The 26,873-nt window shown below is 36.0% G+C and overlaps 1 protein-coding gene across 3 annotated transcripts in view; it reads right to left on the reverse strand.

Annotated features, from left to right (window-relative positions):
• Nucleotides 1–26,873, reverse strand: part of EPS8 (epidermal growth factor receptor pathway substrate 8) — a 175,094-nt gene that overhangs the window by 145,449 nt on the left and 2,772 nt on the right. The gene's annotated exons all lie outside the window — the stretch shown is intronic.

Below are 26,873 nucleotides of genomic sequence, written 5' to 3' on the forward strand. Positions count from 1 at the left end.
TGTTACTGGTACAAAACTCACAGTGGAATATACAAAATTCACAATGGACTATACAAGACAGGAATGCATTTAATTCATCATTTAACACATGTATATTGAGCTCCTATCACACACAAAATCACCACTCTAGGCCTGGTGACTCGTCTCAAAGTAGAAATCAGATATGGAGCCTCCCTTGGAGAAGCTTAATACCTGCTGGAAGGTAAGACATACATATACACTACGTGATGTTGAAAAGGAATGCCAAAGGATCCTGAGAAAGCATATGGGGAGAACGTCTATCAGAGAACATAAAGATTATTCCGTGATGGCATAGAATAAATTTGCCCAATGACAGACTCGATTTGTACATGAAGACAAAGTCAAACATATTCCAGGTAGAAAGAGGGAGGAGGGATACTGAAGGCAGAGGAATTGGAAAGACTGTGGTGGACAGGGGGAAGGGTGCAGTACTTCACCTTGGCTAATCAGCAATTCATAGGAAAGAGAGTAGCAGGGCTAAACTTAAAATGAAGGGAAGTCACTAGGTGATGGAGGGCTGAAATTGAACCTGCTTCTGCTGGCATGTGTTTTAAGTAATGGACCGACATGATCTAAGCTCAGCTTTAGCAAAACTGATCTAGAAGTAGTACTTAAGAAGAAATTGAAGTACGACGGAGGCAGATGTAGAGACCACTTAGAAGGTAATAGTTGAAGAAAACAGTCAAGTGGCCCTAAAAAAGTGAAAGTAGGGCAAATAAGGCAAAAGAAAGGGTAAACTTCACTTTGAAAATAGCAGTACTTGGCAACCAATTGGATATGGCAAAGAAAGAAGTGGTCAAAGATATGTTCTTCTAATGGGCTAGAAATTCTTCCCAGAATTGAACCATTCCTGGAGCTAACTCGTTGTATTTGTGCCAGTATTGAGAGCTAATTTCAAAATACAAAAGAAAGGGGGGGCGGACTTATTTTGTACAATTTCATCATGAACTCAAATGACATAAAGACATTGTTGTCCACATTTGCTTCACTCTGCTTATTTGTATACCTTTGGAAATGAAGTAGAGAAAACATACCCATCATATACAAGTCATTCAAGTGACAAAACACAAAACTCAATGTTATCCAATCATAACTTTCTTTTCAAACTCTAGGCAATAAGCCACTTGAATAGAAGAGTAAGCTTTGCCCAAACACCAAGAGAGGGTTGGAACAAGCACAGAGTTAGCACTTTGGAGTGGAAAAGCTTTGTTCTCTAGAGAGTTGTGGGGTCCGATCCACTCCCTACCAAAACAAGGGAGCTTAACTTTTGGACATCAACCAAAGACAAGTCCTAGCCTAAGCAACCCAAAATAACACATTGTCACCAGAAGGAGCGAAACTATCCCATGAAACATGGCTGAGTAAATTGTTGTCCTTAAGCTTTTTACTTTCATGCTTTAATTTTGGAATATTTTACCTCCAGTCTCTAATTCAGTTTAATGTCAGTCATAACACTCTAGTAGATGATCTGGGGGGAAAAATCAATTTATCAGGATGTTAGAGACTTTGGGGAATAGTTTGGATGCTAAACAGAAGAGAGTTGACCCCTGAACAATGTGGGGGTTAGAAACACCAACCGCTGCAGTCAAAAATCCACGTATAACTTCTGACTCCCCAAAAACTTAACTAATAGCCTACTGTTGCCCCAAAGCCTTATCAATACCATAAAAAGTTGATCAACACATATTTTGCATGTTATATATATATATATATATATATATAACATACTGTTTTCTTATAATAAAATATGCTACAGAAAATATTAAGAAAACCACAAGGAAGTGAAAATACATTTACTATACTATACTTATTGAAATAAGTCCACATATAAGTGGAGTGCAGTTCAAACTCACATTGTTCAAGAGTCAACTGTCTCCACAAAACAAGAATTTAAACAGCATAAATATAATTTAGGATAAAGACAGCTGAAATGAGATAAACCAACTAAATCACTTTATCATACAGAAAACAGAATCTTCTTTTGGCAAAAGAAGCTCTTCTACCCCTGGATCAGCAAATGGAAAGGAGAGATGCAAACCTTTCTCACAGGGAGAGCAGGGGGTGGGGTGCAGGGTGGAACAGACTGGTTAAACACATGAGGAAGCCTAGAAAGAATATTATTCAAGAGGTTTTGGCAACAATAAAGGTAGGATATGTTTCTCAGGTTCCCAGATGGATTTTACGATTCTTGTTCCTATTATGAAAGCAGAAAACTTTAGTCCCTATAAATCAGCTCTACTGGGGATCAAAATAAACTTCTTCAAACTCACCTGAGAACATAACATTTTTCAGGATGTTTTGGGAAAATAATTTCAGCATGAGATTTATTTCAGTACTCAGCCAACACACTATAATCTCTGCAATAAACCAGACCCTAACTTTGGCACTGGACAAGAAAAGTTTTTTTTAAAGTTACTACTCTTCAAAAAGTTATATGTATACCTCTAGCGAAGTATAAATATAAGTGAACAAATAACAGCCTCTCAATATGCATGATAAGTCACTCTTCAAATCATTTCAATTATAACATACAGCTCTTCCACATACATGACTTTTCTAGATAATAGAGTACCTCTTAAAGTAATTTTGAAATTATTTTGATTACTTTTACTTTCCTTCTTATAAAAGTCTAAAATATATTTTTATTATAAAAATGTATGTTTTATAGCATTTTATAAGATATTTCTTAATCATTTAAGCGATCTTTTTCATAACTCTATTTGCCAATCTTTCTACAGAGAATTTTGAATATTACCACCATTTCTCTTTTTTCAGCTTCATAGAGATATAATTAACATACAACATTATGTAAGTTTAAAGTATGCAATGTAGTAATTTGATACACATATTGTATATTGCGAAATGATTACCACATTAACTTTAGTTAATACCTCTATAACCTCAAGTAATTACCATTTTTGTGGGGGGGGTGAGAACATTGAAGATCTACTCTCTAAGCAACATTCAAGGATATAATACTGTACTACTGACTATAGTCACAGTGTGGTATTTACATAAGATACCTACAACTTGTTAATCTTATAACTGGAAGCTTGTACTCTTTGACTAACATCTCCCCATTTGCCCTACAACCAGCCAAGGCAATCACTATTCTACTCCTGTTTCTGTACGTTCAGCTTTTTTAGATTCCACATGTAAGTGGGATCATAGAATATTTGTCTTTCTCTGACTTAGTCACTTAGCATAATGCCCTCAATCTATCCACATTGTCACAAATGCAGGATTTTCTTCTTTCCACTGGTTGAATAATATTCCTATATATAGGAATGAATATATATATATATAGGAATATACACACACATACATACATATACACATACATACATAAATACGCACCACACTTGCTTTACCAATTCATCTGTGGATGGACCTTAAGGTGGTTTCCAAGTCTCACTTATTGTGATAATGTTACAGTGAACAAGGAGGTGCAGATACCTCCTTGAGATCCTAACTTCCCAGCCTTCAGTTAATCAGTATTGGGATTTCTGGATCTTATGATGGTTCCGGTTTTAATTTTTTAAGGAACCTCCATACTGTTTTCCATAATGACTGTACCAATTTACATTCTCACCAACAGCTCACAAGGGTTCCCTCTTCTCCCTTTTTCATCCTCACCAATACTTGTTCTCTCTTGTCTTTTTGATGAAAGTCATCCTAACAAGTGTGAGGTTATTATCCAATAGTGATTTTGATTTGCATTTCCCTGATTACTGTGATGTGTAGAGTTTGTCGATTTTGCCTGTCTTTTCAAAAACCAGTCTAGTTTTATTGATCTTTTCTATTGTTTTCTGGTCTCTGTTCCATTTATTTCTACTCTGATCTTCCTTCTGCTAATAACTCTGAGCTTTATTTGCTATCTTTCTAGTTCCTTGAGATTTAAAGGTAGGTTGTTGACTTTCCTTTTTCTCAGTGATTTTATGGCTATAAACTTTCCCCTTAGGACTGCTTTGGCTGTGTCTCATAAATTTTGGTATGCTGTTATAATTTTAAGATTTTTTAAATTTCCCTTCTAATTTCTTCTTTGACCAATTAGTTATTCAGGAGTATGCTGTTTAATTTCCACACTATTTGAAGATTTTTCAGCTTTCCTCACGTTACTGATTTCTAATTTCATATCACTGTGGTTAAAAGAGATATTTGGTATGATTTTAATCTTCTTAAATTTACTAAGACTGGTTTTGTGACCTGTCATATGATCTATCCTGAATATTCTATGTGTACTTGAGAAGACTATTCATTTTGCTGCTTTTGGATGGAATGTTCTACATGGGTCTGTTAGATTCATTTCATCTAAAGTATTGTTAAATCCAATGGTTCCTTACTGATTTTCAGTATGGATTATCTATCTTTTATTGAAAATAGGGTATTAAAGTCCTCTACCAATACTGTATTGTTTTCTATTTCTCCCCACAGATGTCTTAGTATTTGCTTAATAGATCTGGGTGCTCCAATGCTGGGTGCATAGGTATATTTATAATTTTATATCCTCTTGATAAATTTACTTTTTATCATTACATAATGACCTTCTTTCTTTCTTGTTATAGTTTTTGACTTTAAGTCTGTTTTGTCTGATTTAAATATAGCTACCTCTTCTCTCTTTAGGTTTCCATTTATATAAATTATACTGTTCAACTCTCCAGTTTGAGCTTACGTGTGTTGTTAAAGCTGAAGTGAGTGTTTCATAGGCAGCATATAGTTAGCTCTTGCTCTCTTTTGTCTTTTTAATCCATTCATCCATCTATGTCTTTTGATTAGAGAATTTAATCCATGTACATTCAAAAGAATTACTCATCAGTAAGGACTTACTAATGTCATCTTATTGTTTTTTGGCTGTTTAGTAGTCCCCTTGTTCCTTTCCTCCTCTCTTGCTGTGAATTGATAATTTTTGGTAATAGTATACTTTGATTCCCTTCTCTATCTTTTGGGTTCCTACTGCAGGTTTATGCTTATGGTTACCACTAGGCTTACAAAAACATCTTATAGATATAATAGTATATTTTAAGGTGAAAACCTAACTTTGATCATAGACAAAAACTACACTTTTACTCCCCAACACACACACACTTTAGGTTTCTGATATCACAATTTACCTGTTTTTGTAATTTATATCCATCAACAATGTATTATGACTATAGTTATTTTGAATACTTTTGTCCTTTAATCTTTGTACTAGAGTTAATAAGTTAATGTATCACTAGATTATAGTATTACAGCATTCTGAATATGGCTAAATACTTGCTTTATCAGTAGGTTTTATATTCTCATATGTTTTCCTATTACTAATTAGCATCCTTTCATTTCAGTTTGAAGAACTACTTTCAGCATTTCTTATAAAGCAAGTACACAGATGATGAATTCCTTCAACTTTTGTTTGTCTGGAAAGTCTTTATCTCTCTATTTCTTAAGAACAACTTTGCTGGATAAAATCTTGGCTGGCAGTTTTTGTTTTTTTTGTTTTGTTTTGTTTTGTTTTCAGCATTTTATATCATCCCACTTTCTCCTGGCCTGCAAGCTTTCTGCTGAGAATTCCACTAATAGCTTATAGCTTTATGGGGGATCCCTTGTATGTCAGGAACTTTTTTCTCTTGTTTTTGTCTTTTTTTTTTTTTTTTTTTTTTTGAGAGAGCACACATGAGCAGGGCCGGGGTGGGGGGGGAGTATCTTTAGCAGGCTCCATGCCCAGTGCAGAGCCTGACACAGGGCTCAATCTTACAACCTGAGATCGTGACCTAACACAAAATCAAGAGTCAGATGCTTAATTGACTGAGCCACCCAAGCATCTCTTTGGCTTTCTGTCTTTGATTTTAGACCATTTTATTAGATGTCTTGGGATAGATCATTTTTGGTTGAAATCTTGGAGAGACTGAGCTTCATGAACTTAGATGACTAATTCTCTCCCAATATCTGACAAATTCTCAGCTCCATTTTTTTTTTTTTTAATAAGCTTCATGCCCCCTTTCTCCCTCTCTGTTCCTTCTGGGACTTCAAAAATGTGTTGATTGCTCCTTTTAATGGTATTCTATGGTTCAAGTAGGCTTTCTTCATTCTTTTTCATTCTTTTTGTTGTGGGTCTCCTCTAAACCAGAAAATGTGAAATAATCTGTCATCTACTTCACAAATTCTTTCTTCTACTTGATACAGTCTGATGTTGATGCCTTCTATTACATTTTTTGTTTCATTCATTATATTCCTCAGCTTCAAAATTTTTTTGGTTTTTTTTTATAATTGCTATCTCTGTTAAACTTCTCATTTTGTTTGTGTATTGTTTTCCTGATTTCATTGAATTGTCCTTTCTGTGTTCTGTTGGTTGTTTGTAGTTCTCTGAGCTTCCTTAAAATAACTATTTTGAGGTTTTTTGAAGTTGTTTTTATTTATTTATTTATTTGAGAGAGAGAGAATGAGAGAAAGACAGCACGAGAGTGGGGGAGGGTCAGAGGGAGAAGCAGACTCCCCACTGAGCAGGGAGCCCGGTGCAGGACTCAATCCCAGGACTCCAGGATCGTGACCCAAGCCGAAGTCAGTTGCTTAACCAACTGAGCCACCCAGGTGCCCTAAAATAACTATTTTGAATTCTTTTATCAGAAAAATTGAAAACATCCATGGGAGAGGGTAAGGTGTCAATTACTGGAAAACCGTCTTCCTTTGGTGGAAGGAAGGAATCCTTTCTTTCATTTGTTTAGGTTCCTCAAAGTTCTGTGTTGCTGTCTTTGCATTTGAAGAAATAGTCATCTTCTCCAGTCTTTACTGACTTGTTTTAGGAAAAAAAACCTTCCTTCAGCCCTGTTAAGGATTCTGAGGCTTTCTCAGATCTTTTCTATGGATATCTCCGCTGCATGCTTCTTATTCCCTTTTCTGGAGGAATTCGTAAGATTGTATACCTTCTGTGGATCCTCCAAGTCAGGTCAAATGCTGATAACCTCCCTCTGCTTTCCCTAGGGCAGTACTGAAAGCTCAAGCTTGTGTAGTTTCTTCCGATTCTGCAGAGTCAGGCCAGCTCTCTGCAAGTGCTCACTTACTGTCTGCAAAAGTTCATTCTCACTGCTTCAGGACTATACACAGGAGCTGGCCCAATATGGGGCCACCATGGGGAGGTGCAGGGGTAAGGTACATGGAGTGTTGGGGGAGGTGCCTGTGGGCCAGTTGTAGAGATCCACAGGTGAGGCATCCCCAGCAGCTCAGGGATGGGCTTCCTGATACAGTCTGCAAAGCTGTTAGTAGGATCTGCAGCCCTTTGATACATTCCACCCTGAGCCCTAACTGCCCTAACTGCTGTTTTCCCAGTCACACAATTCACTACTTGGTATTTTGGATGGAGCAGAAAAGAAGTAGGTCTCTTTGGTGGCATTCCATATACTGGGGAAGGTGGACACTCACTCACATACTTTCACCTTCCCCCACAGGAGAAATCCCAGGCCAAGAAGGTCTCTTTTGGCACTGAGCTATGCCTTGGGGGAGGGGCAACCCAGATTAAGTGAAACTGTCCCTGTTACCCGCTTCACTGTGTTCAATCTCAGATTGATTTATTTATTTATTTATTTATTTATTTATTTTGCTCCAATGATGTGTTGGAACTAGCCTCTCCCAGGCTTCCACAAGGGCACTACTATCAAAACTGGTGTCCTTTGCAGGAGGGAGAGGGAAGAATGGAAAAAAATTAAAAAACAAAAAACCTCTTATTTCACCATAATGATAACATCACTCTTCAGTAGCACAAGGGGTGTTCATCCACCAACATTCTGCCCTGGTTGTGGCCTATAATCATTTCCTAATGGTCACTTTGTGGTTGAATATTTTTAATATCAAGTAGCATAATGCGTTACAACATTCTTACAGTGTACTGAGGTGTGAAACATAATTTTTCCCCTCAATTAAATGTACTTAGTCTATAATGATTTCGGTTCTTTTGCTTAATATATACGGTGTATAAAATAGATAGCATACAATATGTGCAAGCATTTTTTCCTCTCTCTCTCACCAGCCTCTCAGCTGTCCCTTCCCACTGCTGTTTATCTACCCCTCTAGGGCATCATCATCGCCTTCTATTTCTTTATTCTTCTGGGATTGGAAATAAACTGAACAAATTCGTTCTAACATTTTAATAAAGAGATTTTGAATAAAAGCCTAAGTACTGTACCTGTGATTTGAGTAGATGAACTATCATTCATATCATTTTAATAACTTATGCCTCCCTCACTCCATGATTTAGTCCCAGCTATGGAGGGCTACCTTATCACCATCCCTAGCGCCCAGCACTATACGTACTACAGATAGGTAGATAAATAGATAGAGTTGATAAACATTTTGAATAAATGAATTTTCAAATTCTTGACCAAATTCATGAGAGCATCAGTACAGTCACACAAAGGCTTAGGATGCTCAGATTTTAAGACTAACAATGCAATGAACTAGTTGAATGACATCGGACACATCATGTGACCTGTCTTGGTTTTACTTTCTTCATTAGTAAAATAAGATAGCTAGAACACACAGTCTTTACATATCTCATATGTCTTACATTTTAAAATGATTTATCATCTATTCTGATTACTAATAAGCTCTTTTTTCTTAAATAATTAAGATTATAAAATTAGTCACCTCCAGAGAGGCGTTTTGATTGAACACTGATCTACTGGCAAATACTGTAGGTCTACTTTTAGTGGAAAGGAGGGTCATAAAGGGTGGTGGCAAGAAGCAAAAGGTTCAATTTTAAAGTTTCCCATACTGGCCCAATCCCAGCATTTTACCTATAAATCATAGGCTCTCCAGCCAGATATAACTTGAATGTCAAACTTCATAAAGGTCGAAGGATGGGAACAGTGGTATGTCTTGGGCAGCTGGAGAACAACCTTGTGACATCTAGGTCCAAAATATGGAAAAATGAAGAGGGAGAAAGAAACAGAATGATATTGCAGATAAACTGTGTCTACCTTACAAGTTCACCTCCAGAACACTCTGGGAGAGAGAACAGGTGAAACAGTCAAACAGTGAACAAATGAACCCTGCTCAGTTTTTCTATCATCCTTTGTTTACATGCAGAAGAGCTACTGGAATCTCACTAACATCAAAAAGCATTTTAAACATTCATTCCTTGAAAAGGTATTAAAACAAAAACTGAGTACATACTGTATACTTAACATGGCTAAGGCACAAGAAAGACAAAGATTTTAGACACATTTTCTACCTGCAAGTGTTCAGACTAGTTAAAGGGAAAAACAAGTAAATAAATCATAAAATGCAACTTAATTACTACTCTAAAGTAAGTATAAGATACCACTTGGACACAAAGAAGAGACTAATTTTCTCCAGGAAAGTAACCTTTAAGCCAAATGTAAAATAATATAGACAAAATGATGAGGTTGACAGAGAGCAAACTCCAAGCCGAGGAAATAGCTTATATGAAGTCCTGGAAGCATGAAGCTAAGTGTATTCAATTACTACAATTATTAGAGCATTTGTGGAGTACAAGAGTCAAAGAATGAGACCTGGAAGTAAAGTAGGGAGACTGTGTCACAGAGAGCCTTCGTTGTGTGCCACTATAAAGAGGAAGTGGACTTTATAACGAGCATATGGGGAACACTGAAGAGTTTTAAGCAAGGTAATAATATGATTAGCAGTGAGGACAGAGAAGAAGAGAGTGCTCTGTCAGCCATTCTGTAATAGGAATCAAAGGATTTGGTGACTGATCACTTAAAGGTGGGACAGAGTGGTGGATAAGGCAAAGAAAAGAGTCCAGAAAGATTCACAGATCATTAATGTTGCCATTTCAGTAATAGTGGCTCCATTTTGAGGAATGCGGGGGGAAAAAAAAGAGAGAGAGAGGGGAGCAGGTTTAGGAAAAATGCAACAAATATATTTTGGTAAATGTGAAGTCTAAGAGGCCTGTGCAACCTTCAGGGATAGTCAGAAACAAAGGATTAGAGTTTAGGGCATTGCTACCAGCAAGAGAGAAAAAATTCAAAGTCACTGTTCTAATGAGAACAATGTGAAGTGCTGAAGTCATCTTGGAAAGCCATGAAACATGAAATGAGATGAGAGCTGAGGAAAGAATTCTGGAAAACTCAGAAACTTCTCAACTTGTGAGTGTTCAGATTATGAACAAAACCATAAACAGAGCCAAAAAAAAAAAAAAAAAAAAAAAAGCACGGCTTTCTTTGTTACCAACAGATGGAGCTACAATTTACTTGAGGAAATTACCTACCACTTCGGAACAACTTTTGGATACATATTAAAGTCCTAGGAGCAGAGCTTCTGAAAGAACATCTAAGTGCAAATAAGTAACGAAAGAGAGGCAGGATGTAAACCAGGAAAGAATAGCAAGCACCATGGGAGCCAAAGGAAGAGAACATTCTTTAAAAAAAAAAAAAAAAAAAGTGATCATTACAAGCATACATTCGTTCAGCAAATGGACTACAAAGTGCTACAAATTCTAAGCAATAAAAAGTTCAATAGTGAACAAAACACAGTCCGTGTCCTCTAAGGGCTTGCAGCAAATGCTACAGAAAAACCAAGTAAGATAAAAACGAAACATCTGCCCTCTGGCTTGGCGTTTACAAGACTTTAAATGACCTAGAGGCGTGATGAGCTCAGGCACTGGACTGCAGTGGGCGGACTACTGTAGGAAGAGCGAGGAAGAGGAAACAACAGGTAATAAGGTTCTCCTCAGGAATCTCTGCTGGGAACACAACAGAAATAAGGCAGCAGAAAGAGGACATTAAGAAAATAACTTCCAGATACACATAACATCGCATCAAGAGAATTCAGAGACACATGGACTCTAGGAGCTTAGAATATAAACAATCTGACATAGACACATACATGTAAGACAGAGAAGAATAACATTTTAAATTGATTCCATAATACATCCTACAAGAGACAGAGGCCTAAATTATTAAAATTACATTCCAATGTTATTAATTTTGATTAATAATGATTCTCTTACTACAATTTGGTTTAAGTCAAGTTGAAAATTAGAAGGCAATCCTGAGGCCAAAGAAATTCAATCACCCCCCCAGAGAAAGAAGGAAAATGAATGAGATACCTTGATGCTGTTGGGTATTAAAGATATGCGTGGGACCAATTACCTGCTAAAGACAGATGCATGAAATATTTTAGTACTGGGTTTACTGGCCCCTTCGAGAGATGCTAGAGAGAAGTCAGAAATTGTTGGGGGTGGGGAGAGAGACAATGATGTGGTAGAGGCAAATAAGTATTCTAAGTACTTACTAGAAAAAATAGTGAGACTTATTTAAGTCCAGATGACATGAGTCTGTCAGTTTTATCATCCCAGCTGGTTCAACATATTTCAAAACAGCATATGACATGAACTATATACCTACCAGGAGAAAAATAAAGGTCTTATCCATGTCTGGCTAACATTACAGAGGCAAGATGGCGAGTAGAAGATAGCGTATAACCTAACAAAACTGCCTCATACTGGTATTTAAAATTCTCATTTTTGCAGTAGCGATTTGTAAAACATGTAACAAAGGCTGGAAATCATGTAACTTTACTAAACAATCGACTACATGTATTCATAAATATTTGCTTAATGAGAAGAAAACGGTCTCATCATCTTGGGATCATCAAGGAACTGCTACCCGAAATGCACAAACTAATTTACTGCATAAGAAAAGCATGGAAACAATTCCATCTTTAACCAACACACTCTCATTCTACCTTTTTCTTTAAAAAAAAAAAAAAAAGTCTTCAAAACAAACTTCAAAAATAACTGAGTATGCCATCGATCTTTAAAAAATAAATAAGGTCCTCTATTAATTATTTGTTTGAGACCCATACAAGAAACCAAAATGAGGAAATAATGAATTAAGTTTTCTTTTTTAACAAAAGTACTTCTATGTTATGGATCTGGCAACACTAGAGAGAGAGATTTATATATCTATTCCCCCTTCTTTCCCCAGCCCCCAAACTTGTATACAAGGCCAGTGTTATTCAAGCTAACAGCATATAGCTATAACTCTACAGTTGGGTAGACAAGCTTGGAAAATTAGGTCACAAGCTTGCCACAGGGACTCCAATCATCTGTCTGGCAAGTTTGTATGACTTCCTCCTCCCTGTGATTCTGTTATACACTGCCCAAAAGGCAAGATAAAGGAAAGGTTATCAGGACTGTCTATAATAGCTACAAAAATATTTGGTCCACATCACTAACAATGTGGGAAAACCCAGGCACTTTTATCCTCCTACAGTCAACATAGTAATCAGTGCTTCGATAAATATTTATTGAGAACCTTCTTTGCACAGAAATTTTGTTTTTTAAAGTTCAATGCTAATCATGGCCCAACCCATACATGCCAACTTACAACTTGAAAGCAATTCTTGATCCTGTTTCCAAACAATTAAGCTCTTTGCAATGCAAATAAAGATGTTTTTTGAAATAGATCGTTATGAATCTTTCATTCTTAGTAGCTAACTAGAAACACGTGAGCCAAACACATTGTGGGGCTCATTTCAATGGTGTGTAATTTGAGAGATGTGTCAGAAAGTGCTTTGCTCCACTAAAGGAGTCCACATTTTTCTCTCTTGTAAGTAAAATGCAAAGGCAATGTTGCTTCATACAGCAGTCTTAAAGTTACCCACATTCCAAATTCAAGATAAGAAATATTTCCCCATCTCTAAAGATTAACACTTTACAACCAGCACTCAGTCTTCAGTATGACTTCATTTTATGAATAATGGCTTCTTCATTCCTTAAAGTTTCCAAGAAAAAAATAACTGAATTGTGTTTATAGAAAAAACACAAACCATGCTTGTCTGATCTGATCTTAAATTAACCTTAACTGCTGAAAATCTTTCAAAGGGAATACTGCTGTATTATAATTTTTCCCAAAGCTCTTCATAAATAAATCTTCCTGTAGTGAAATTATTGTAAAATCACACATAATTTCAAAGTACTTATAAATCTACAATATCAGTACATGTAAAAATTATAATACAAAATGTGAATATCTTCGCTTTCTTAGAAGTTAGAGAGAAGGAAGGAAGGAGAGAAGGCCAGAATGGTTATTCTTTTTTTTCCACATTTTTGACCATTTACCTAGAATCTGATCTTTAAGCTGTTATGCTTCTTTTAATTTAGGCTTCTGACATGTGTAAATTCAGGAAGGATATAAATTTTATCTGTCTCGATTGCAGCATCTTCTTTATTTAGTAATACATCCAGCACTTAGTAGGCACTTAGTATTTTTTTCATGTTTCTTTACTGACATATAAATTCCACTAACTGAAACAAAACTATTTTCTATTAAATAAAGCTGTATATGTCCAAGACTATTATAATCAAGAAATTAAATTGGGTTGAATTAAGCCAATGACTCTGCTAATAGTTTAGCCAAATCCCTAATCTTGCATAACTATCTCACATATGCATATCACAAGAAGAATTACTGCAGAAAGCTGAAAGGGATCAAACAAGCTCTATCACTACTACAACAAACAAAACTCACCCTTACACACGAAGAACAGTTCCATATGCATTTTATTTATTCAGTATGCATTCGTGTGCATGTTCCTCTTGTGCAATTTTCTTTTAAAAGCAATTTCGGTCCAGTAGTATCCTTCCCAGTGACCACTAGGGTTGACAGCAGTCACAAAACTTGCTAAGAATAATTAGAGAGGGAGGAATAGGAAGCTGAAAGATCACGGCTAGAAGTTTTCAGAAGTTCTTTCAGGAAAACAAAACAAAACAACGCTCTGAGCTGAATTAGTTTCTTTGGTCTTAAAAATTATGTTCTCCAATCAATCCCTTGCAAAAATCCACAGGCTCTTGTCCTTTGGAAGAGAGAAAAACTCAGCAGGCTTGGATCAGCTACCTAATCTAAAAAGCTTTCCCCCAAATTCCTGTCTGCTCTCTCAAGAATATGAAACTAGGGGGGCGCCTGGGTGGCACAGTGGTTGGGCGTCTGCCTTCGGCTCAGGGCATGATCCTGGCGTTCTGGGATCGAGCCCCACATCAGGCTCCTCCACTAGGAGCCTGCTTCTTCCTCCCCCTCTCCCCCTGCTTGTGTTCCCTCTCTCACTGGCTGGCTCTCTGTCAAATAAATAAATAAAATCTTAAAAAAAAAAAAAAAAGAGAATATGTAACTAGATCAGCCTCCATATGTAGTAAGTGTTTGTTACCCCTAATGTCTAAAATCCAATTAATGTCTACATTAGCTTAATAGAATCGATGTTGGCTAGAAAGATCAGGCTGTTAAATCTTGCAATATTAAGAATGTCCATGTTCTGAACCCAAAGCCTTTATTTTGTGTTTATTTGAATAAACATTTTTATCACATAATACATTGTTACAATATGTATAATCAAAGTTGTGTATATATACGTATGTATAATATGTATAATCAAAGTTCCCCAGATGTAGCTCATGAAGAGCTCCGTGATGGTAAAAATGATTTATACATCCCTGTGAAATTTTACGGTTCTACTCTTGTCATACCAAACTATTTCTACAATCAGACACTACCGCTGCTAGTTTTCCCAATCATTTTACTACTTTATCCATTAGTCTGGAATCTTTTAGTCTGATCATATAAGTACCCTTGAAAACCACATATATAAAACAAAATATAACTGGTAGCCATTAGGCTAACTTATTCCCTATTCTCAGGTCTTCTAGTCCACAATAAAGTAACAGCTCACAAATTCATACTTCAAATATTCCATTAACTACCTGGCAGAGCAAGAAAATGGAAATTACTGGTAACAGATATAGGTGGAGGGCAGGAAGTCTTAGAGGTAAGATAAAGAGACTTTTATTCTTGTTTGAAGACCCTTTAGAAGGCTATGTAGTATTGCATGTAAAATTATTTTTTTATATTGTATGACTTCACTTGGGATATATTTGAATTCAAATTCTAAAATTCCCTACAGTGTTAAGGGGCTCCTACAAAACAAAATGTGAGAAAGAAAGAAAGAAAGAAAGAAAGAAAGAAAGAAAGAAAGAAAAGAAAAGAAAGAAAGAAAGAAAGAAAGAAAGAAAGAAAGAAAGGGGAAGGGAAGGGAAGGGAAGGGAAGGGAAGGGAAGGGAAGGGAAGGGAAGGGAGGGAAGAGGAGAATGGAGGAAGGAAGGAAAGGAAGGAAGGAAAGAAGGAAGGAAGGAAGGAAGGAAGAAAGAAAGAAAAGAAAGAAAGAGAAGGAAAGGGGAAGGGAAGGGAAGGGTAGCGAGGAGGGGAAGGAGGAAGGAGGAGGAAAGGGAAAGAAAGGGGAAAAGAAAGGAAAGAAAAGGAAAGAAAGGGAAGAAAGAAAGAAAGAAAGAAAGAAAGAAAGGAAGAAAGAAAGAAAGAAAGGAAGAAGGGGAAGGAAGGGGAAGAAGAGAGGGAAGGGAGGAAGGGAGGAAGGAAGGAAGGAAGGAAGGAAGGAAGGAAGGAAGAAAGAAAGAAAGAAAGAAAGAAAGGAAGGGGAAGGGAAGGGAGGAAGGGAAGGGAAGGGAGGAAGGGAGGAAGGGAGGAAGGGAGGAAGGAAGAAAGGAAGAAAGAAAGAAAGAAAGAAAGAAAGAAAGAAAGAAAGAAAGAAAGAAAGAAAGAAAGAAAGAGGGAGGGAGCCAGTAGCATATATTCTAATATACAAACAAAACCATAGTGGATCTGTCCTAATTAGTACAAAAACTGGTGTTAAAATGTATTCCAGCTCAAGCTAATCACTGTTAATATATTCAGTCTGGACAGGATTTCATTATCTTCCTACTGAGACTTACTACTTCCAAAATAATTTACTTACTACCCAAATAAGATCAAGGTGATGAGGGCTTCAATCAGTCCTTTGTTTCAAACCCTCTAGCAGCCTAAACTTAACCTTCACTGTCATAAGCACCATGAATGCCCCTTTTATTCAGACTTCACTCTCCATGACTGGGATCTCACCAGGCAGTGAGAAGAAGTTAGAACAGTAACTGGAAAGATAGCAAAGTAATGAAAGATGCGTGTTTCAACTGAGTCATCTGAGGATTGAGAAAAACTGCCAGACACCAGGGCTAGAGGATGGGGTAAAACAAGGATGAAGGAAGCAAGGTGGGGAAGGCGTGTCAAGGGAAAACCCACACAGTCATTTACCTGCCTCAGAATTTTTATGACTATTTTCTTCACGAGACCACAGAAGGCAACAAGTCTTAAGACAGTTTTGAAAAATGTGAAATATGGCCAAGTGCATAGATCTTATAGTAAATGGTTCTAAAACTTTTTGTTTCAATTATTTGGATAAGAAACATAAAAAAAATTATGGGGCGCCTGGGTGGCACAGCGGTTAAGCGTCTGCCTTCGGCTCAGGGCGTGATCCCGGCGTTATGGGATTGAGCCCCACATCAGGCTCTTCCACTATGAGCCTGCTTCTTCCTCTCCCACTCCCCCTGCTTATGTTCCCTCTCTCGCTGGCTGTCTCTATCTCTGTCGAATAAATAAATAAAATCTTAAAAAAAAAAAAAGAAACATTAAAAAATTAAAATAATATGAAAAGAAAAGTTGAAGCTTTAAACATTTTATTCTGTAATTCTACAAAGATAACAAATATACTAATATACAAACAATATAGACCTGATCATTCCTAAATTTAAATGAGGCTATAATTTTTTATATTATTTTGTTTTATTATTCTTTACACATTATTATTCAAGCTTGGCTATCATGAATCAGTCATTTAAAAATAGAAGAGAGGAGGGGTTCCTGGGTGGCTCAGTCAGTTAAGTATCCACCTCTTGATTTCCACTCAGCTCATGATCTCAGGGTCATGAGATCAAGTCCTGAGTGGGGCTCAGCAGAATCCACTAGTCCCTCTCTGCCCCCCCCACCCACTTGTGCTCTCTCTCTCTGTAAATTAAACTCTTTAAAAATAAAATAAAAAATAAAGAAGAGATGAGACATTAAACAAATCTGTAAATTAATGTAAATCCAGTTAAAATCTTTAGAGGGCTACTTTCGTCAATAAGTAAAAACACCCTCTTTAATATAAATTCTTTAGACACACATATTAATTCCACACCTTTACATGCATGAGTCTCACGTGAAAAATGCTATAAGATTTGTCCCAATGACTAGATTTTTATCACAGAAAGAATTCCATTGCTGAAAAATAAACAGATTATACATCACAAGTTTTAATAATGAAGATAAACATGCTAAAATAAGACAATTCAACCTAAAGACAGGGCTTCTAATGAATATTTTTTTCTATATTAAAAAGTAATATTTTAAAATCTCACTATATGGTTGGTCGTAAAACAGTTAAAAGTTTGAAAACACACTGGAAAGGAAACTGGAAATTACTTACACACAGACATACAAACACAAACAAGCTGAGCATGCTATTGGGGTGCGGAGGGGGAATCTATACAGAGATACAGTAATGTTCTATTTTCTTACATCTATCAAAGTTAAATGTATCTTTAAATTTAAAGAGATATAGTAATGTTCTATTTTCTTACATCTATCAAAGTTAAATGTATCTTTAAATTTAAAGAGATATAGTAATGTTCTATTTTCTTACATCTATCAAAGTTAAATGTATCTTTAAATTTAAAGAGATATAGTAATGTTCTATTTTCTTACATCTATCAAAGTTAAATGTATCTTTAAATTTAAAGAGATATAGTAATGTTCTATTTTCTTACATCTATCAAAGTTAAATGTATCTTTAAATTTAAAAGTCAACATATTTAAAATCACCTTACTGTATGTTCATGTCTAAAAATACCGTTAACTTCAAATGTCAAAATTTTTATAGAAGATGAAACAAATTGTATTTGATGTCTTCAATGACAAATTTCACACATACTTTTCTTTATGGATTTGTTTCCCTACTTGTACTCTTTAAAATATTTTATTTTCTATTGAAAAATAGAAACAATTACAATATTACAAAACATTACAAAAACTAGAATCAGCAAAAAAAAATAACAGTGTTTAATGATCACAAACTTCATATTTCAGACACTGGCAACATTCTATTGTTGCACTAAGCAAATAAATAATATACATGTATTTCTAGAACAAGGAATAATATTTTAATGGTGATACTCTAAAAGAAATATAACATTTTAATGGTGCTAATAAAAGACTTTCTAAATAAAATGAAATTCATATCAATAGCCTTTAATAGGACTTTAAAAATGTTTTTCCCCTTTTTTTTAGTTTTTTGGTTATTGTTGTTGAAGAAGAGTTGACACACCATATTATATTAGTTTCAGATATACAACATAGTGACTCAACATTTACATACATTATGAAATAATTACCACAGTAAGCCTAGTTACCATACACAATTATTACAATATTACTGACTATATTTCCTATGCTGTACCTTATATCCTCATGACTTATTTATTTTATAACTGGAGGGGAGCCTGGGTGGCACAGTCGTTAAATGTCTGCCTTCGGCTCAGGGCGTGATCCCGGCGTTATGGGATCGAGCCCCACATCAGGCTCCTCCACTAGGAGCCTGCTTCTTCCTCTCCCACTCCCCTGGCTTGTGTTCCCTCTCTCACTGCCTGTCTCTCTCTGTCAAATAAATAAATAAAAATCTAAAAAAAAAACAAAAAACCTGGAAATGTATACCTCTTAATCCCCTTCATCTTTTAGAATCAATCCCCTTCACCTATTTTGCCCATTCTCCACCCCCTTCTAGCAACCACCAGTTTGTTCTCTGTATTTATATGAGTCTGTTTCTGTCTTGTTTGTTCCTTTGTTTTTTAGATTCCATATTTAAGGGAAATCATACAGTATTTGTCTTTCTCTGTCTGGTTTATATCACTTACATAATACCCTTTAGGTCTATCCACGATGTCACAAATGGCTGATTAATATTCTTTTTATGGCTGATTAATATTCCATTGTGTGTGTGTGTGTGTATATATATACATATATATATATATAAACAAGTATATATATATATACACATATATATATTATATCATCTTTAGTCATTCATCTACTGATGGACACTTAAGTTGCTTCCATATCCTGGCTACCGTAAGCAATGCTGCAATGAACATACAAGTACATATTCGTGTTTTCATTTTCTTCAAATAAATACTCAAAAGTAGAATTCCTGGATCATATGGTATTTCTATTTTTAATTATTTTAGGAAGCTCCATACTGTTTTCCATAGTTGGCTGAACCAATTTAAATTCCTTCCAACAGAGCCTGAAGATTCCCTTTTCTCCACATCCTTGCCAACATTTATTATTTCCTGTCTTTTTGTTAACAGCCATTCTGACAAGTGTAAGGTGATATCTCATTGTGGTTTTGATTTGCATTTCCCTGATGATTAGTAGTGATGTAGAGCATTGTTTCATGTGTCTGTTGGCCATCTCTATGTCTTCTTTGGAAAAGTGTCTAGCCAGGTCCTCTGCCCTTTGTTTGGATTGTTTGAGGTTTTCTGCTGTTGAATTGTATTTTTTTTTTAAAGATTGTATTTATTTACTTGAGAGAGAAAGAGGGAGAGAGAGATATGAGCAGGGTGAGGGGAGCAGAGGGAGAGGGAGAAGCAGACTCCCCGCTCAGCAAGGAGCCTGATTTGGGGCCCAATCACAGGACCCCGGGATCATGACCTAAGCTGAAGGCAGATTTTTAACCAACTGAGCCACCCAGGCACCCAGTGTTGAGCTGTACTAAGTTCTTTATATTTCTGCATATTAACCCCTTATCAAACATATCATTTGCAAATATCCTTTCCCATTCAGTAGGTTGCCTTTTCATTTTGTTGGTTTCCTTTGCTATGCAAAAGCTTTTTGTTTTGATGTAGTCCCACTTGTTTATTTTTAATTTTGTTGCCCTTCCCTGAGGAGACAAATCCAAAACAATGTTGCTAAGACTGATGTCCAAGAGCTTACCGCCTAGTTCTCTTTTAGGAGTTTTAGGGTTTCAGGTCTTACATTTAGCTCTTTAGTCCATTTTGAGTTTATTTTTGGATATGGTATAAAAAGGTGGCCAGTTTCATTCTTTTGCTGGTAGCTGTCCAGTTTTTCCAACATCACTTCCTAAAGAGACTATCTTTTCCCCACTGTATATTCTTGCCTCCCTTGTTATAGATTAATTGGCCATATGAGTGTGGGTTGATTTCTGGGCTTTCTATTCTGTTCCATTGGTCTATTTTTGTGCTAATACCATACTGTTTTGAGTACTACAGCTCTGCAGTACAGTTTGAAATCTGGGAGTGCGATACCTTCAGCTTTGTTCTTTCTCAAGGTTGCTTTGGCCATCTGGGGTCTTTTGTGGTCCCATACAAATCTTAAGATTTGTTCTAGTTCTGTGAAAAATGCTATTCGTGTTTTGATAAGGATTGCAGTGAATCTTAAGATTGCTTCGAGTGGTGTGGGCATTTTAATAATACTAATCTTCCAATCCATGAATATGGGATGTCTTTCCATTTGTTTGTGTTTTCTTTAACGTCTTTCATCCGTGCTTTGTAGTTTTCAGTATACAAGTCTTTCACCTCCTTAGATTATTACTAAGTACTTTGTTCTTTTTGTTGCTATTGTAAATGGAATTGCTTTTCTAATTTCCTTTTCAGATAACTTGTTGTCAGCATAAGGAAATGATGTTTGCTTGTTGATTTTGTATCCTGCAAACTTACTGAATTTATTAGTTCTAACAGTTTTTTTATGGAGCCTTTGGGGTTTTCCATATAGAGTATAGTAGCATGTTATCTGCAAATAGTGAATTTTACTTCTTCCTTTCCAATTTTCTTGTCTGAATATTGTGCCTAGACTTCCAGTACTACGTTGAATAAAAGTGGTGAAAGTAGGCAACCTTGTCTTAGAAGAAGTGTTTTCAGTTTTTCTCAGTTGGGTATGATGTTAGCTGTGGGTTTGTCATATATGGCCTTTATTAGGTTGGGGTATGTTCCCTCCTAATAAAGTGTTTATCATAAATGAATGTTGAACTTTGTCAAATGCTTTTACTGCATCTACTGAGTTGATCATATTAATTCTTACTCTTCATTTTGCTAATGTGGTATATCACACTAATTTGCAGATATTGAAATATCTTTGTATCCTCAGATACAAAGTGGATATCTTTGTATCCACTTTATCCTGGTATAGGATCCTTTCAATGTATTACTGAAATCAGTTTGTTAAGATTTTGAAGATTTCTGCATTTATATTCATCAGGGATATATATTGGTCTGTAATTTTCTTTTTTGGTCGTGCCTTTATCAGGTTTTCATATCAGACTAATGCTGAACTTAGAGATTGTATTTGGAAACACTTCTTCCTCTTAAATTTTTTGGAGCAGTTTAAGAAGGGTAGGTATTAACTCTTCTTTAAATATTTGGTAAAATGTAACGGTGAAGTAGTCTGCTTCTGGACTTTTGCCACTCTCTTTAAATATAAACTTCTCTTCCCTCTGTTGATATTCATTTATTTTCTATTTTGTCTTTGCTTTTTTTTCCCTCTTCCCTTATATTAAAAAGGGAAGCTGTAGAATTCTAACCCCCAACAAGCACATACAATTAACAAATTATTTTAGCACATTGCTAAGTATTCTTTCAGGTTCTATTCAGAAACCATTCGTGGCTCTTATAATTCTGGATTGGCTCAACAGGACTAGATGGTGCCTTTACAGGATGCTACATTCTAATGTTGCCATGCTACTAAATATAAGCATGGTTTGAGACAGAACCTCTGGTTTCATCCCAAAACACACAAGTCCTCTTTCTTAATAAAATCACTTGAGTATCACAGGACTGGGAGAAAAAAAAAATTATCTACTACATAAAGGACTATATTTAGAAAGTCATAAGATTAGAAGAGGAGATTCATGCAATTAAAACAGGTTTGGGATCTTTATCCTCTTCTACTACAATGCAGTGAAAACTGTATTGTATTGTTACTACAAAAATGAAAAATAACTGATTATTCAGTTCTTTCTAATATCCCTTTAGGCTTTGTGAGAATGTGCAGAATTTCCCACTTCTCCTGTCATATCCACCAATTCCGCACGTCAAACATATTCATCTTTCTGCCTGGAATGCCCTAGAGTCCCACCTTAGATTCTTATTCTTGGCCACAAAAATTCATCCTATAAAACTCAAATGTCACATTCTTCAATAAAGATTTTTCTGATTCCTCAGCCACAGTGAGCCTTTCCCTTTTCCTATGTAATGAGATAGAAACATAATTTTTGTTCATTTAACCTACCCCCAATAACTGTGTCAAATAGGTACTATTATGGTTTCCACTTCCAAGATAAGAAAACTAAGGCAGGTAAAGACTTTCTGATTTCGAAGTTCATTGCTCGCTTGCTTGTTTATTTAATATATACTCTCATTAGTTCTGTACTCTTCTAAAATGGTTGCCCCATTCTCCGGGTTCCCTGAAGACAGAAGGCAGAGATCCTGTCTCATTCATCTTTGTATTCCCAATGCCTGGCAGAGAACAGATACTCCACAAATGCTCAATAAATGATGAATGAATGAATAAATGAAATGTAACGATGTTCAGCTTCTTCTGGGAGGAAAATTCCTCCCCTTCTAAACATTCTTCTGTAAAGAGTATGCTAGTAAGTGCTTATTTCATTCAGCAAACATATTATGAGTGTATATCATATACGATATGCTGTGCTTAAAGATAACTGAATTTAGTTCCCTGCCCTCAAGAAACTTACAATTCAGTGAGGAAAAGGTATTAGCTACTTCTACTATTATGTGTTTTTTTTTTTTTAATTTTTCCTAAATCTCACAAGTTCCTCTCTTTAAAGGAGCTTCATTCTTTATAACCATTGTCCAATAATTCACACCTCTGGGCCAATAGATGCAGATCAGTCAACAGGAAAAAAGATAAAGGTTAAAAGAATTTCTATGTAACTCAAAAATACAATTTTTGAGCCATTCTCATTTAACTCAGTAGTCATTTAAGTAATGTACAACCTTAAAGAAAAGAATAAAATCAAGGACACCTGATACTAACTATTCTTGCACTATTTCTCTTATGAGAGACCACATTGTCAACTGGAAAGTTTTGGACAAAAAAGATCAAAGTTCCCATCCAAACTCTGTCCCTTTCTTCCCATATGGATCACAGACAAGTCACTTTATCTTTCTGAACATATGTCTTACCTGTAATATGGAAATAAGGAGAACTGCCTTAAAGAGCTCTTGTAAGAGTTTTAAAAGATAATGTGTATAACACCTGCCATACCAAAGGTGCTATTTTCACTATGTCAGACCTCACTAGATACTTTCTGGAACCCAGTGGTTCTGTCTGTAGCATAACAATATAAAAATTCTGGTCCCAATGTCAATAACACAAAGTGTTTACCAAAAGAAACGTACTTTAAAAAAAGTTACTTCTTTCTGGCAAGAAGAGTGGCATGGGATAAGTTAAGTCTCAAGTTTCTAGATGGTACATATCATCTGCCTCTTCTCAGCATATCCTTGCAATCCCTTATTTCGGATCGTCTTTGTGAAAAAGAAAACCTTATTAATTATTTCTTATTGTTAGATCTGAAAGAACTGATAGATATCACTCTGTATTAACAATTTCATCTTCCAGGCGCCTGGGTGGCTCAATTGGCTAAGTGTCTGCCTTTGGCTCAGGTCATGATCCCAGGGTCCTGGGATCAAGTCCTGCATCAGGCTCCCTGCTCAGTGGGGAGCCTGCTTCTCCCTCTTACTCCTGCTTGTGCTCTATCAAATAAATAAATTAAATCTTTAAAAAATAATAATAAAGGGGCGCCTGGGTGGCACAGCGGTTAAGCGTCTGCCTTTGGCTCAGGGCGTGATCCCGGCGTTACGGGATCGAGCCCCACATCAGGCTCCTCCGCTATGAGCCTGCTTCTTCCTCTCCCACTCCCCCTGCTTGTGCTCCCTCTCTCGCTGGCTGTCTCTATCTCTGTCAAACAAATAAAATCTTTTTAAAAATAAATAAGTAAATAAAATAAAACAATTTCATCTTCCACAAATGTCCAGGAACCAATCTCAACACACAGTCTATATGTATTACTACATTTTAGTTTCCAAGTCATTTCAAAACTGTTTCCTTTAAGCAGTTTTGCAGAAGGTTTTTAAAAATCAAATAAAAACACTTTCTTTTCAATCCTAAGCCCAATTTATAATCTACTTGACTTAAAAAATCTCATTTACTTGGTACTGGTAAAGTGAAAAAAGTGAATCTAGACACAGACTTTACATCTTTCATAAAAATGAACTCAAAATGGATCAAAGACCTAAAAGTAAAATTATAAAACTCCTAAAAAAAAAAAAAAAAGGATAAAATCTAGGTGGCCTTAAGTTTGGCAATGAGATTTTAAAATACAACACCAAAAGTCTATCCATGAAATTGACAAGTTGGGTTTTATTTAAATTAAAAACATTTGCTCATTTTCTAATAGATATTAGAATGCATAAAACCCAAAAAGCTGACAGTATCAAAAATTGACAAGGATGAAAAGCAACGGGAGCTTGCATTAATTGCTGATAGGAATGCAAAATGTCACAACCACTCTGGAAAACAGTTTGGCAATATCTTATAAAGCTAACAATAATCTTGTCATATGATCCAGCAATCATGTTCCTAGGTATTTACCCAAATGATATGAAATCTTGTGTCTACACAAGACTTGCCCATGAATATTTGTAGCAGCTTTGTTCACAGTGGCCAAAAACTGGAAGCAACAAAGATGTCCATTGATAAATGAACAGATACACAAACTGTGTTACACCCACCCAATGCAAAATTATCAAGTGATAAAAAGAAATGAGCTATCAAATCACAATAAGACACGAAAGAACCTTAAATGCATATTCACAGGTGAAAGAAACCAGTCTAACAAGGCTGTATGATCCTGATTATATGATGTCTGGAAAACGCAAAACTATAGGGATTAAAAAAAAAAGTCAGTGGTTGTGGGAGAGGGTAGAAAGGGGGAGGGGGGATAAGGGAGTGATAAATGAAGCACAGGGTTTTTTTTTAATGTAGGATACTTTGATACTTAAAATAATGGATACATGAAATGATGCATTTGTCAAACCCCAGAGAACTTCACAGGACAAAGAGAGAACTTTAATGTATGCAAATTTTTAAAAAATCATTTAGAAGGTCAGAAGGATCCCAGGATGGAATGAAAATTGTGACAAAAGGATCTGATACAATTAGTAATGTGTGCAACTACCCCACTAAGTGGGATAGGAGAAAAAGGAATGGAATCTATAAACTAAAACCAAAGGAACTGTACATAAGCACTGCATTCTAGTTGATAAAGTTGTTTCCCACTCTCTGTAAAAAGAATATAATTGAACAATTTCAATACTGCTATAAGTATATAATAGGATTGACAATTAAGTAAATGAATGACAGATGGTGGGAGCCAGGTTTCTTTTCATAGTTGGAATGAGTTTACAGATAAGCGAGAAGAGAAGAACAGAATGATACAGGTGGTAACGGAGTAGGTAAAGTTGCAGGCATCCATATGAACTCATATTTTGCCTAACATAGATACATACGATTACATAGAGAAATATGTATAGATAGGTGTATATACAGGGTTTGTATACATACATCTGTTTCCTGCTCTGTAGATCAGAGGGTCTAGAGGCAATGACGCCCCAGTAGCAACAAGAACCCAGCATTCAAATCTTGGCTTCTAACACTATTTCCCAAGAAGAAGAAACAGATTGTTTTCCGGCTGATTCTAGGACTGGGACAGGAAATGGAAATATAAAAGATAAGCCTGGAGCATCTTTTAACGCCAGAAAGTAAGGAAATGATTAAAAAAAAAAAAAAAAACTCACACTGATGGAGACATGTCAAAGGGACAAAGGAACCAACTGAAAGAGCTCTCAATAGCCAAAGCTGAAACAGCGTGAGCAACGAAATAAAGTAGTACTGGATTATAACCCAAAGTATATAATGTATATCCATGAGTACAGACCAATTTAAGTACAAGATTGAATAAACACATATATGGGGAGAAAAGAAAAATCTGCCATGCAGAAGAATTCTAAATAATTTATATAGATATCCCACCCTCAGGGAGAAGTAAAACTATCCACTCCTTAAATGTGGTGCTGTGCACAATGACTTCCTTCTAAAAGTACAGCATGGAAGGAAGAGTGACTTTTCAGGGCAGAAACACAATGGCCAGGTGATCAAGATCATTATCAACAGTGATAAGTCAGGTTGATAGCACATACCCTTTATATGATGTAATACAATCCGCATTTTACTTCTCTGATCCTCCTTTCAAAAAACTAAAAGCCCAGTCTGATCATGAGAACAAAGTCACACTAATTCCCACAGAAGGTCATCCTACACAACACCTGACCAATACTCCTCACAACTGTGAAGGTCATCAAAAATGAGGTCTAACAAGTTGTCACAGCCAAGAGGACCGTAAGGAGACATGACAACTAAGTGTAATGTAGTATCTAAGATGGTAGGGTCCTGAAACAGAATAAAAACATCAGATAAAAACTGAGGAAAGCTGGGGCGCCTGGGTGGCACAGCGGTTAAGCGTCTGCCTTCGGCTCAGGGCGTGATCCCGGCGTTCTGGGTTCGAGCCCCACATCGGGCTCTTCCGCTATGAGCCTGCTTCTTCCTCTCCCACTCACCTGCTTGTGTTCCCTCTCTCGCTGGCTGTCTCTATCTCTGTTGAATAAATAAATAAAATCTTAAAAAAAAAAACTGAGGAAAGCTAAATACAATATGAATTTCAGTTAGTAATAATGTACCAATGCCATTTCATTAATTATCACAAATATTAATGTAAGATGTAATAAGAGAGGAAATTGGGTAAAAGTGTATATAAGAAGTCACTGCACTTTCTTTACACTTTTTCCATAAATCTAAAACTGATCTAAAAAATAATATATATTTTTTTAAAATACC

The sequence above is a fragment of the Ursus maritimus genome, unplaced genomic scaffold (genome assembly GCF_017311325.1).
Source record: "Ursus maritimus isolate PB19 unplaced genomic scaffold, ASM1731132v1 scaffold_26, whole genome shotgun sequence".
In the NCBI taxonomy this organism is placed as follows: Eukaryota; Metazoa; Chordata; class Mammalia; order Carnivora; family Ursidae; genus Ursus; species Ursus maritimus.